General features: G+C 40.8%; 1 pseudogene; it reads right to left on the bottom strand.

Annotated features, from left to right (window-relative positions):
* Positions 1-8,724: 8,724 nt before the first annotated feature.
* Positions 8,725-13,654, bottom strand: part of LOC111453498 — a 6,498-nt pseudogene continuing 1,568 nt past the window's right edge.

Raw genomic sequence — 13,654 nt, 5'->3', positions numbered from 1 at the left:
GGGGGGGGGGGGGGGGGGGGGGGGGGGGGGGGGGGGGGGGGGGGGGGGGGGGGGGGGGGGGGGGGGGGGGGGGGGGGGGGGGGGGGGGGGGGGGGGGGGGGGGGGGGGGGGGGGGGGGGGGGGGGGAGGATTGGAGGGCCCTACATCACTTGGTGAGGAGAAGGCTTGGGCCGTTAGAAATGGTATCAGAGCCCAACACTGGACGATGTGCCAACAAGGAGACTAAGCCTCAAAGGGGGTAAACACGAGGCGTTCTGCCAGCAAGGATGCTGGGTTCTGAAGGAGGATGGATTGGGGGTCTCGTATTGACTGGAGAATGGAACGAGTGCTAACGAAGACGCTGGGCCCCGAAATTAACGGTAAGAAACCTCTCCACATCGATTGGAGAAGAGAACGAAGCATTATTTATAAATGTGTGGAAACCTCTTTGATAAGATAAGGAATCAATACAAGGGGAATAAGATTCGGATTACCTCGTTGATTGAATATCTCAAGGCAAGAACATTGTTTGAGATTCGAATCACTCCAGAATCAAGATCGATCATGTCTAGCTTCAATGATTCTTGTTGATCAAATATCTCAAGACAAGAACACTTGATTGAGATTTGAATCACTCCACAAGCAAGATTGATCATGTCGAGCATGAATAATTCTACATGCAACCTAAACTACATAGAGTTGCAAAGAAACTTAGTCATTGGCTAAAGAAAGCACAAATGCTCCTTTTACTATATTTTCCAAGTCTGCTTACCATATAACATACATGGCTTTATATAGCCTCAAAATGAAACTATTAAAGGCATTCCGTAACATTCATACTTAATGACCATAATTAGCCATTATGTAAAGGTAACCTAAATAAAATGTCTTAAAATACAATAACTCTAAATTACTCTAAATTGTAACCTACCCAAAATTTACAACAATCAAACTTTATTTTTCTTCAATGTAGCATGAATTGAAACATCTTTTGATAATTTTGATAACCTTTTCTTCACGTCTTCATTGAAGTATATTGTATGATTGATGTCTCTTGGTTCATATCACTCTCCCCAGCAAAAACGTTTTACAAAGGTTGAGGAGAAGTTTGAAAGGAAAAGCAAAAAAAAGAGAATATATGTTTGTTAAAAATGAGAAATAGAAGTGGGATCGAAAGTGTAGAGAAACATAGGAGAGATCAAAAGTCGCGGTGGGATTTGAAATCAGATTTTTATTAATGTTCACAAGGTTTAAATAGGATATAATTAGTCCAATAAATCCTAGAAATAAGATAATATACTAATATCAAATATACTATTAATCAATTCCTAAATATGAGGGAAAATCTAATTGATTCTATCTAAAATATATTCCAGTACTCACAGAGAGTGAAGGTCAATAACATCCAACTTGTCTTTACGAGTGTAGGTCAATAATACTCAACTTGTCTTTACGAGTGTAGGTCAATAACATCGAACTTGTCTTTACGAGTGTAGCTCAATAACATCGAACTTTTCTTTACGAGTGTAGGTTTGCAGAATAGTTGTATGTCAAAGTTATTGAATTTGAAAAATAAGTGAGATACCAATAAAAGCTAGTGGGACTATTGAGATAGTAGTTGAGTCTAAAACAAAGTCATGACGGAAAAATCCTTCCTTAAATACGGTTGGTTTGCTTGTAGACGTCCAAGAAATGATTGAATTTCACGAGAGATGCAAAACCAAGTATTTGTTGATGATCTTCCAAGAAATAATTAAATTTACCCGAAAGATGCAAAACCCAGAAATAGACTAGAATGATTTACTGGAAGATTGGTAATTTGTCTCATTTAATTTGATTGAACAAGTGAATATCATGACTCATCACTTCTTGGTCCATGCATAAATAATTTACTCCAGGATTGTTAATTTGTCCCATTTAAGTTGATTGGAACAAAATGAAATGAATACCCTCGTTGATCAGAGTGACGAATGTAATAAGAATGTGCTAAATAAACATCTGAAGTTTTGAAGTTGTATAATAACACCAAGATCGGTGCTCTAGATCAATTGAGAGGTTGTGAAAAAAAATACGAACATCTTGAATATGCCACCTTTGAGCTTGATGAGAAATTTGAAGATGTTTATAACGTATTCTTGATAATGAACATGTTCTTGATGATCGAGAATAGTTTGTCAACCACAGTTCTCGATTTAGTAGAATGATTGACCGTAAAACAAAAAAAAAAAAAAAATTATAATAGTGAAATGTGTTGATAGACGATTTCCGTTTGCATTTTTCTTTTTTATAAATGTGGTAAAATATAAAGTTTATGAATATTTTTATTAATTTAGGTAAAATTTTATGCGTCTAAAAAGTGAGGGAAAAGGAGATAGAAGAACATATAAAATAACCCTTTGAAAGCGTATCAAATACGCTTTTACGGAGTGTAAAGAAAGTATAAGTATAACTTATTCTCATATCTCATTTTTGAAAATGCGTATTCAACTAAGGATTTTATTTCGTTTTCTCATTCTTATGTTCATTCTGAACTTCGATCCCTTGGTCAAAACACTTCTTACGTATCAAAATTAAAGTTGTAGCTTTCAAATTGCTTTGAATTGGTGTAAAAGAAAGCACGAGAATAACTTATTCTCATGTCCATATTTGAAACATGTCGAACATATATTAGACACGTATGAATATAAATTCCACATTTGTTGGACACGCACCGAACACTTAACTTCGAATAAATTTTGAGCGTAAAATAAACATTAAATTATTTTTTAAATATATTAGTGCATTTTGAATTTATTTCTAATATAAAATTAATAAAAATTTAATACATATATATTAGGAGAGAATTTGTTCCGATAACTATGTGATTATTTTATTGTAGTTGCTATCTTTATGTAGCGAGAGAGGGCTTAGTGTAAACGGAGAGAGCAATCTAATGCTTCTTAAAATCTTTCCCGACATCTTCAAAGGATAAGAGAATGGGGTCTCTATTTATTTTGTCCAAGTGGTGCACCTTGCAATATATGACCAAGGAATACCATCATTATTTAAAGCTTCTATCACAATAATATAAAATCGAGGACCTGAGTGGTCCTTGATCATATCGAACAGACTGTTCAACACACTCTTGTAAATGAAACAATTTCCACTCATCTCGTTATGTTGTTGCAGTGCAGACCATCCAGCCTCTTGCACTTTTATGTGATTGACATCTTTAATTGGATTTAAATTTGAAGGCAACACGTTGTCACAGTTCATCATAGATAGTTTTAACATATAATTATATATGATTTATAATTTAATTTTAATATTATGCATATAATTATTGAAATGATGGTATTTTAAATTAACTCATAAAAATTGAGTAAAATTCAAGAACAATTTAAAGCCTCAAGCTTACTACTATTGTCTTTAGGCTTTTCGAGTTTTCCCTTCAAGTTTTTAAATTGTATCTCGTAGGGAGAGGTTTCCACACTCTTATAAAAAAATGTTTCGTTCTCTTCCCCAACCAATATGGGATAGCAAATCTAAAGTGTCCAAATCTATTAGTTTTGTTCTCTCTATTTAAATGAGATCCCTCCTTATACCGTTCTGAGGCAGAATCTCTGTTTAAACAGAATCCCTCCCTATACCGTTTTAGGGTAGGTTCACACGTTTAAATGGACACCGTCATCCATAACCGTTAGGATCGCACAGCAACGTACACACTCGATCTAGATGACACAAAGAACATGAGGGAGAAAATACAATGAAGAATATTGACTAAAGGATTAGTATGGATGAATTCAGGTATGTACACCAATAAAGAATATATATAACAAAGAAAGTATATTTTCAAAGCACGGCTGCTTAAGGAGTATATATATGGTTTTGATTAACTATATAGCTTTAATAGATATAATCACCTATCGTGTATATCTACCCAATATATTTCTACCAGATTTTAACTATAAAAAGCATCACGCTCCATATCTAGCCAACCAACAACTATCAACATCTTTCACTTCACCATACCAATTGAGGATTTGCACAACCTCAATGTTCCAACATTAACACATTTTATCAACATGTTTGCTGGATTCTTTGTACCTTATCTTCTCCAAACACATCACTATCTTCCATAACCTATGAGTGAAATGGTATCAGTTTCTGTATTTTGTCTTTGAATGATAGACCAAGTTTCTCACCAATTGTATGGCACTCTGACTATCTGTATAAAGAATATTCTTGTGCTGCTTCTTGCCAAATTCTTCTAGATACTTTGTCATCTATATCATGTCCTTTCTAGCTTGAGCTATTGTCATGTACTTAGTTTCAGTAGATGAAAGAGCAACGCATTTCTAAAGCCTAGACATTCCATCATCCATGGCTTGCTCCCACTTAGTTGTATCTTCCAACGGTAGGGCATTATCAAGGGACTCTGGTGTTGGATCGGTATGGCAACCCTAGAGGGGAGTGAATAGGATTTTAACAATAAAGTATTTAGAGTGCTAAATTTTTCTAATTATGATACTTTTAAAAGAAAAATAAAAAATGATAATTAACACAACAAAATAGTTCAAGAATAATAAACACTTAAAACATGCGATAAATCACAATAATAATTTTGAAATTAAATAGAAAAGAGTTAGAAAACATGACACTTACAGTGGTTCGGTCAAACTCGACCTACTCCACCCCTAGCGCCTCATGGGAATTTGAATAAAAGAACTTTTTCGACTCTTTGCACGGATTACAGCCCAACCGCTACACCACTATTTTTACGAGTTCAATTTTATTGGAACACCACAATTCTCTAGAAGAGTAGACTTACAATTTAAGCACTTATTTATAATTTAAGCACTCACAACTATTTCCTCACACTACAATAAAAAAAAATATCTATCAAGAATAAGATGAAAGAGAAATAAAATTGGAAGCTTGGATAGAGCAATAGACTTTAGTTGATGGGTGGAAGCTTGGAGAGAGCAACAAACAAACCATAGAGACTTTAGTTGATGGGTTTAAATAGGGAAGAAAATGACAAAAAGGTAGGGATTAATATTGACCATTAAATTGAGTTAAAAGAGATATGGAAGGTGAAAGTTAAAAGTAAATAATAAGAAAATGTTCTAAATTTATTTATTATTTTTTAAAAATATAATAATATAATTTAAAAATAATAAAAATCAATGTCATCCCATGACAAATTTAAATTTTATTATAAATATAATAATATAATATAGTAATAATAAAAATTGATGTGAGTAACCGTTAGATTCAAATTTATATTATGTATAAATAATTATATTTAAAAATATACTAGTAAAAAAAAAAAAAAAAAAAACCACCCTTTGCTTACTCCCAAAATTATAAGTGTCATACTTTGATTTATCATCATTTTAATTTAAGTGCCACATTATCATGTCGGGTATCTTGTCTCGACTGTAATTTCTTCCTCTTACTTTGATTTGAATGATTGAAAAGTCGGTGAAATCGTTATTCCCAACCTTATACTGTGGATAATTCAAAATACTGAAAATACTGAAAATCGTTAATACATAAGAGTAGGTTTGTTATCATCAAAACCTCAATAAATTAATTAATTAAAATGAGATCCAGGGTCAAAAAGTCAACATCTGGTTCCCTCAGTTAGCAACCAATAGTGTAATGAAGGAGAATACCTATTTGTTACTCTGATGGTTCCAGATGATCTTCTTAACACCGGATTAGGTGTCACTTGCTCCACCTCTGATTCCTCAGCAACAGTCTCAGGAGTTTCTTGAGTATCTGCTGCAACATCACTAGGTGAATCTTTCAGCAACTCAACCTTAACTCCCACTTGTTTCGTTGTCTTGAAACCTTTCTTCTTTTTGTCCTTGTACAGGACATTTTCATCAAAGGTCACGTCACAATGTCTTAGAATTTTTTTGTTCTTGTCATCCCAAAACTTGTCCTCGAACATGTCGGACCAATAGCCTATGAAGTAGCACTTCACAGCCTCACCGTCAACTTTGAATCAACATGAACATACGCAATACAACCAAAAGTTTTTAAGTGAAAGTATTTGAGTTCTATTTCTGTCCATACTTCTGTCAACTTTGAATTCCAAGGGTACTCATAGCCCTCTATTGATCAGGTAGACAGTTGTATTTACAATATCAGCCCAAAATATCTTTGAAAATCCATAATGAATCCTCATACTCCTTGCCCGTTCATTCAATGTTTTGTTCATCCTTTCAGCAACACCATTTTGTCTTGTTTTACTGGGAACTGTCCTCGTTAATCTAATTCCCTAAACTGAACAAAATGTTTTGAATTTTGACTTGACATACTCACCTCCATTGTCAAACCTCAAGCATTTGATCTTCATGTAACGATCCTAATATTTTATCTATTTAATCTAAGGTCATTACTATACTTTGAAATGCGGAATATACATTTAATGGACCCTATTCATAAATGTTGTTCGCACTCGCCTTATTATTACCTTAAAAAAAAAAAAGATTACAAGGGAAAAAGGGAAACATTATTGAAAGAAAGAAAAAGCAACAAAACCAAGAATGAATAGTTTATTCTACCCTAAGGTTTATTATGCAATTACATTTCATCCTATTCTAACCTATACTAGAAATGAAAAAAAAAACAACAACCAACTACCCTATGCATGTGCCACGATCCTGAGGTGTCCGATGCCGTCGTCGTTGTCACATGGGTGCCTTGCCCTTATCTGCAAAAGTAAAGTAGCACGAGGCTTGAGTATTTCTAAAATACTCAGTAAGTGACCCCCTATCGGGGTTATGCGACAAACACATGCAATGAAATGATGGGACCTATCGTTCCGTTTCGTTTCATTTCGTTTCGTTTCTTTTTCGTTTCGTTTCGTTTCGTTTCGTTTTTCCAACGGTGTAATCCTAACAGGTTATCGTGGACGTGTACCATATACTCTACACGCAGCCCATACGTGCGAGTATGGGCTCGCTAGCTAGTTCGCACACCGCTGGGCCACTGTCTCTAGCCGGTGGGCATGCTCTGGGGGCCCACCGGGACCCGTTAAAACTAAAACAGTCACGGCAGCGCTATGCAGAGCATAACGATCGTTGTCCTGCCATTTGGATGTACGCGTCCGTACCATCGTGATGGGATAGGGGTATCCCCCCAAATGCATAAACACACAATATGCATGAGGTCCCACTAGTCCTACAGTAATCATTTAATGAGCATAACCCCGCGTCACGTTTTTATGCTTACATGTCATTCTCATTCTCATTTCGTTACATATCATACATATTCCTAGCGGGGTTATGTATCATGCAATTTACCGTATTTCATGTCATGCAATTCATTCAGTCACATTCCCATACTCATACAACAAGCCATAATCATACACGGGTCACACTCGTCACATGCATTCATATCACATCCAATAAGCAGCATAAATAACATACATTTACGTTCACATGATTTCGTACTTAAGCATATTAAACTAGCATACAATTTAATAACACGTGCATAACCACGGGCACAGGCCAACATACAGCAACTAATGCGTAACCTACAACGGGTGAGCCACTTACTTGGTAGGCCTTAGCCGAAGTACTCCTAGAATATAACGTAAGCTCCTAGCTCCTCGTGGACGTTCTACGCTTCCGTTGGTGGTTGGTTCCAATTGGTTCATGAGTCACTTCCGTTAGTATTCCACAAATAATAATAAATTCTCAACTGGAATTTGTAAAATACGACCTTGAAATGTTCCCTTTTACCTTAATCAGGGCCGAAACCAGGTCCGGGAGGGTTGAAACGATGTTAAACGGGCTGAAAACAGGTTTCCCGAGTCGAATAAGCCGCCGGAGCCGAGCCGCCGCCGCCGAGCCGATGAAGCCGCCTGAGCCGAGAGGAGCCGCACTGCAGCCGATGAAGTTGCCTGAGCCGAGAGGAGCCGCGCTGCAGATGTGACACGTGGCACAATCAGAGAGCGATGCGTGTGCAGGCGTCTCGAGTTGAGGCGCGGGTTAACGGGTTGCTTCTGGGTCTCGGGCCGAACGCGGGTGACGGGCCGCACGGTGATGAGCCGGCTCGCGGGTGACGGGCCGCGGGGTGATGGGTCGGCTCGCGGGTGAAGGTCGGGTGTTTGGGCTGCGGGTAACGTGGGTTCTGGGCTGACCGAAGGGATGGGGTTCGGTTCGAGTTTCCGGATTTAGATCTCGGGTCAGACTTCGTCCTCTTCGCCCGACTCCTGCGCGATTTTCTGGCGGTCTCTCTCTCTCCTCGACAACGTCGTCCCGACGTCCTTTTTTCCCCTTTTTTCCCTCGTTCCCGAGCTTATCCTTCACCCTAACCCCGTTTTTGGTACAGATTTCGTTGGTAAGGGCCTCGCACTCCCGGATCTGGAGAAACTCAGAAGTCCACCGTTCCGTCTTCCTTGCCGACGGTGTTCAGCGTACGGGATTCGTCTAAAACCTACTTCTGATGTGTGTAAAGGGTTCTCGGATTACTTTTGTGGTGTGAAATGGGGGTTTTCGACGTCGATTCGTACAGTTCGGCTTCGCCGGAGTTCCGTCGGTTTTCTGTTCTCTCTCCTTTTTCCTTACCGTTTCGTTTCTTTGCAGGTTCTTTCAGGGTGGCTGAAGGTCGGGGACGCAATTTGTGGCATCCCAGCCCTCAGGCGCCCTTTTTGGGTCGTGTGCGAACGGAAACTCCGGCGTTCGCCGGAGTTTTCGGCTCTGCCGATGACCATCATTTTTTTTTGTTCCGTTACATTACCTACCCCTAAAAGGAACTTTCGTCCTCGAAAGTCTCTAACTCGTGGATCAACTCGGGATATTTTTCCTTTATTTCCTCCTCTCGTTCCCACGTAGCTTCCTCGACTTGGTGGTTACGCCACAATACCTTAACGAAACCTATACTCCTATTACGTAAGGCTCTCACCTCTCGGGCTAGAATTTTAATCGGTTTATCCTGGTAACTTAAATTTTCCTCAATTTCAAGAGGTTTGTAGTCTATTACGTGCGTCGGGTCTGGAATGTATTTCCTTAACATGGACACATGAAATACATCGTGCACGCTTGAAAGTGAAGGTGGTTGTCCATGAAATACATCGTGCACGCTTGAAAGTGAAGGTGGTAAAGCTAGTTTGTAAGCTACCAGACCTACTCTTTTTAAAATTTCGAACGGTCCAATGAATCGGGGGTTGAGCTTCCCCTTGCGTCCGAATCTTAGAATACCTTTCATGGGGGCTACTTTTAGGAACATTGGGTCCCCCTCTTCGAACTCTAAATTCCTACGCCTAACGGCGGCGTAGCTCTTTTGCCTACTCTGCGCGGTACGCATTCTCACTCGAATTTTCTGGATTGCCTCGTTGGTGACACGGACCAGCTCGGGTCCTACCAGTTCTCGTTCTTCTACTTCGTCCTAACACAATGGAGATCTACATCGTTTTCCGTACAACGCTTCAAAGGGTGCCATACCGATGGTTGCTTGGAAGCTGTTATTGTAAGAGAATTCCATTAAGTGCAGTTTGGTGTCCCAACTCCCTGTGAAATCCATTGTTAAATAAAAGCTCTGCCTTATTTAGTTAGGTCTGTAAAAACATATGAGTTCACGCGAATGGAGGAGCGTGATTCTAGGGGCCATTGTTTTGGCAGAGTGGCGGAGTCTTCGTCCACTTATTCTATTTTTGTATATTTGGTTTTTCTATTTTTGTAATTAGATTTATTATTTAAACCATTCAACGGAGGTAAAATAAATATATCGAGTCTTCAGCATTACCAGCGAATCTCTCTCTCTCTCTCCTTTTACTTCCGCTAATTTTTCCTTCGAAGAAACCTTCGGCCAATTTTTTCGTCGACATCCGATTTGCCAGAGTCAACATCCATAACGCATGCCCGAAGCATGTCTTCCAGAATTTGGTTTACTCGTTCTGTTTGGCCATCCGTTTGTGGTGGAAGGCGGTGCTAAAGTCGAGGCGGGTACCCATCGCTTTTTGGAGTCCGCGCCAAAAGGCCGACGTAAAACGCGGGTCCCGATCCGACACAATTGACACCGGTACTCCATGCAATCTCACAATTTCTTTAACATACAGTTGTGCCTAATTGTCTACTGTATATGTTGCCTTACCCGGTAGGAAGTGAGCCGACTTTGTCAGGCGGTCCACGACCACCCAGATTACCGTATAGCCCTTTAATGTTTTGGATAGGCCTACTATGAAATCCATGACAATGTTTTCCCATTTCCATTCGGGTATACTTAGAGGTTGTAGTAGCCCGACGGTTTTCTGCCTAGGGGCTTTTACTTGTTGGCACACTAGACACTTACTCACGTACTCCGCGATATCCTTCTTCATACTTCGCCACCAGAAGTGTTGTTTCAAGTCTTGATACATCTTTGTTCCACCTGGATGTATCGAGAAGGTTGAGTTGTGTGCCTCCATTAGGATTTCTTTTTTTATTTCGCTCATGGGTGGGACACATAAACGCCCTTGGCATAATAATCCGTCATCTGTTTATTTAGTGAATTCGTCCACTGGGCCAACTTCTAATTGGTCTAGGATTTTACTTAGGCTTGGATCCCCACGTTGTGAGTTTATGATCGTTTGTCTGAGCGTGGGGCGCACTGTCAGTCGAGCTATTTGGGCGGCAACTTCTTTGGTTACTACCGCGATATCAGCCTGTTCGAAATCCGTTCGCACTCGTGGCTCCCTGGTGATGAGGGCCGACGAGTGTACGGCTTTTCGACTCAGTGCATCAGCGACTACATTTGCTTTTCCAGGATGGTACTGGATGTCTATGTCGTAATCTTTTACCAGCTCTAACTATCTACGTTGCCTCATGTTCAATTCTTTTTGGGTGAACAAATATTTTAGGCTTTTGTTGTCCGTGTAGATTTGGGTCTTTTCGCCATACAGGTAGTGTCGCCAAATTTTTAATGCGAACACCACTGCTGCCAGCTTCAAATCATGTGTAGGATAGTTCTTCTCGTAATCTTTTAGTTGGCGTGACGCATACGCAACCACCTTACCATGTTGCATCAGTACACAACCTAATCCCTTTTTGGACGCGTCACTGTAAATCACATATCCCACAGAACTTTCTGGAACTGTGAGCATTGGGGCGGATACCAGTCTTTGTTTTAGTTCTTGAAAGTGGCCTCACAAGTATCGTCCCAAACAAAAGGTACACCTTTTTTTGTCAATTGGGTGAGAGGCATGGCTATTCTAGCGAAGTCCTGGACAAACCTTCGATAGTAACCCGCCAATCCCAAGAAACTTCGTATCTCGGTGACCGTTGTTGGGCGTTTCTTTTTCGTGACCACTTCTATCTTATTGGGATCTACGAAGATTCCGTCTTTAGACACTACGTGCCCCTGAAACGAAACCTGTCGTAGCCAAAATTCACACTTGGTGAATTTGGCAAACAGCTTGTTCTCTCTTAGGATAGTTAAGGCTTTGCGAAGGTGCTCTTGGTGTTCTAGGTCCGTTTTCGAGTATACCAGGATATCGTCTATGAACACGATCACAAACGAGTCTAGGCACTCCTTAAATACTCGGTTCATTAGTTCCATAAATACCGCTGGGGCATTGGTGAGACCAAAAGACATCACCGCAAACTCGTAGTGGCCATATCTGGTTCGAAAGGCTGTTTTAGGTATGTCTTCATTTTTAATCTTAATTTGATGGTATCCTGATCGAAGATCTATTTTAGAAAACACCGTCGCCCCACGTAGTTGATCAAATAGGTCCTCAATACGGGATAACGGGTATTTGTTCTTTATCGTCCTCTTGTTTAATTCCCTATAATCAATGCATAAATGCATTGAACCGTCTTTCTTTTTAACAAACAACACTGGTGCACCCCAAGGGGACACGCTGGGTCGAATGAAGCCCTTATCTAGCAGGTCTTGCAGTTGTGTTTTAAGCTCTTTTAGTTCTGTTGGTGCCATGCGGTACGGGGCCTTAGAGATAGGTCTCGTTCCTGGTTCCAGATCTATTCCAAAGTCTACCTCTCGCGATTGAGGAATTCCCAGGAGGTCCTCCGAGAAGACATCCATAAATTCGTTTACTACGGGTATTGTATCTATGGGTTTTTCCTTTCCTTTTGTATTTACTGCACAGGCTAGAAACGCCCTCCCCCCTTGTTGTATCAAGCGTCTCGCTTTCATCATCGATATTATTTTTGGGGTGGTACCTGTGGAGGTTCCTTTGAACTTAAAGGTAAGTCCGTTGGGAGGTGTGAATATCACCTCCTTCTTATGGCAGTCTATGGTAGCAAAGTTTTCTGCTAACCAGTCCATTCCTAATATGACGTCAAAATCTGTCATATCCACTACCTTTAAGTCTACGTGGATGGTTTGTCCAGCTATTACCACTTGTCCGTCCTTTACTCTATTTTTCGTAACTAGGTCTACCCCTGCTGGGGTACCCACCGACAATGCATGCATTAAGGGTTCCACTGCGAACCCTGCTTGTTTAGCAAATGGTAAAGCAACAAAGGAATGGGTAGAACCAGAATCAAACAATGTCAACGCAAAATGTCCTAGTATAGAGAGCGTACCTGTCACCACGGTGCCAGATGTTCCTGCCTCTTTACTGGTCGTTACATATGCCTTGGTCTGTGGACGGGTTTGTAAGGTGGGCTCTCGTATGACCGGTCCTCTAAGGGGTTCCCTTGGAATTCTTGGGCTCTTTGTAGGGCAAGTTCTTGCCACATGACCTGCATGACCACAGATATAACACATACCTGAGCCTGCCAAACATCTCCCAACATGTTGCTTTCCACAGTTACGACACAGGGGCTTCTCCATTGCTAGGTGTCGGCCTATTGGAGGTGGAGCAGGTGGCATTCTCTGATATCGAGGTCTCTGGAACGGTGGTTGGAACTCTATGGTATCAACCTCGATAGGGCGTTTCCTCCCTGTGGCAACCGTTGGCTCTGTTTTCTTTCCCTCTAGGGGTTCCTCTAGGGCCTCTTCATAGGTTTTTGGGTTAAAGGCCTCTAACATGCGGCGGGTTTTCGGATTCAATCCTAACACAAATTTTTCTGTCTGTTTCTCTTCAGTGTCGGCTAAAGACGGTGCAAACCTTCTCAATCTCATGAAGTCCTGATCATACTGATCCACCGTGCGATCACCTTGGGTTAAGTGGTTAAACTCATGCTGTTTCTTTATACGGGTTTCCTTTGGATAATAGTATTTTAGAAAGGCTTCCTTAAAGGTCTCCCATGTTGTAATTCCCCTGCTCGGGTTGATGCTCTGTTTGTTATCCGACCACCACACTTCTGCATCTTTTTGTAACACGTATTTTGCACATGCCACCTTATGTTCATCAGGGCATCTCATTGATTCAAAGGTCGTTTCCATGTTTGCGATCCACATCTGAGCCACTATGGGATCCTCCTTTGAACCGACAAAAGGACGGGGGTCATACCGCCTGAAATCCTTTAACCAACTCGTGCCCCTATCCGGGTGCGGGTTGTTTACCGGTTGGATAATTACCGCATCCACCGGTTGTGGGGCCACCGGTTGTGGGGCCACCGCGTTGGCTAGTTGCGTGGCCATCGCGTTGGCTGGTTGCGTGGCCATCGCGTTAGCTGGTTGCGTGGCCATTGCCGCGACTTGTTGCGTAGCCAACAACGTGGCCTGTTGTGTGTCTAGCATGGTTTGCATAGTTTTTTGAAGGGATTCCAACAGTAACCTTGTGGCGGGG

This window comes from Cucurbita moschata, unplaced genomic scaffold, assembly GCF_002738365.1.
Source record: "Cucurbita moschata cultivar Rifu unplaced genomic scaffold, Cmos_1.0 Cmo_Scf00015, whole genome shotgun sequence".
NCBI classification, from domain to species: domain Eukaryota; kingdom Viridiplantae; phylum Streptophyta; class Magnoliopsida; order Cucurbitales; family Cucurbitaceae; genus Cucurbita; species Cucurbita moschata.
This window is presented reverse-complemented; position numbering and strand designations above follow the sequence as displayed.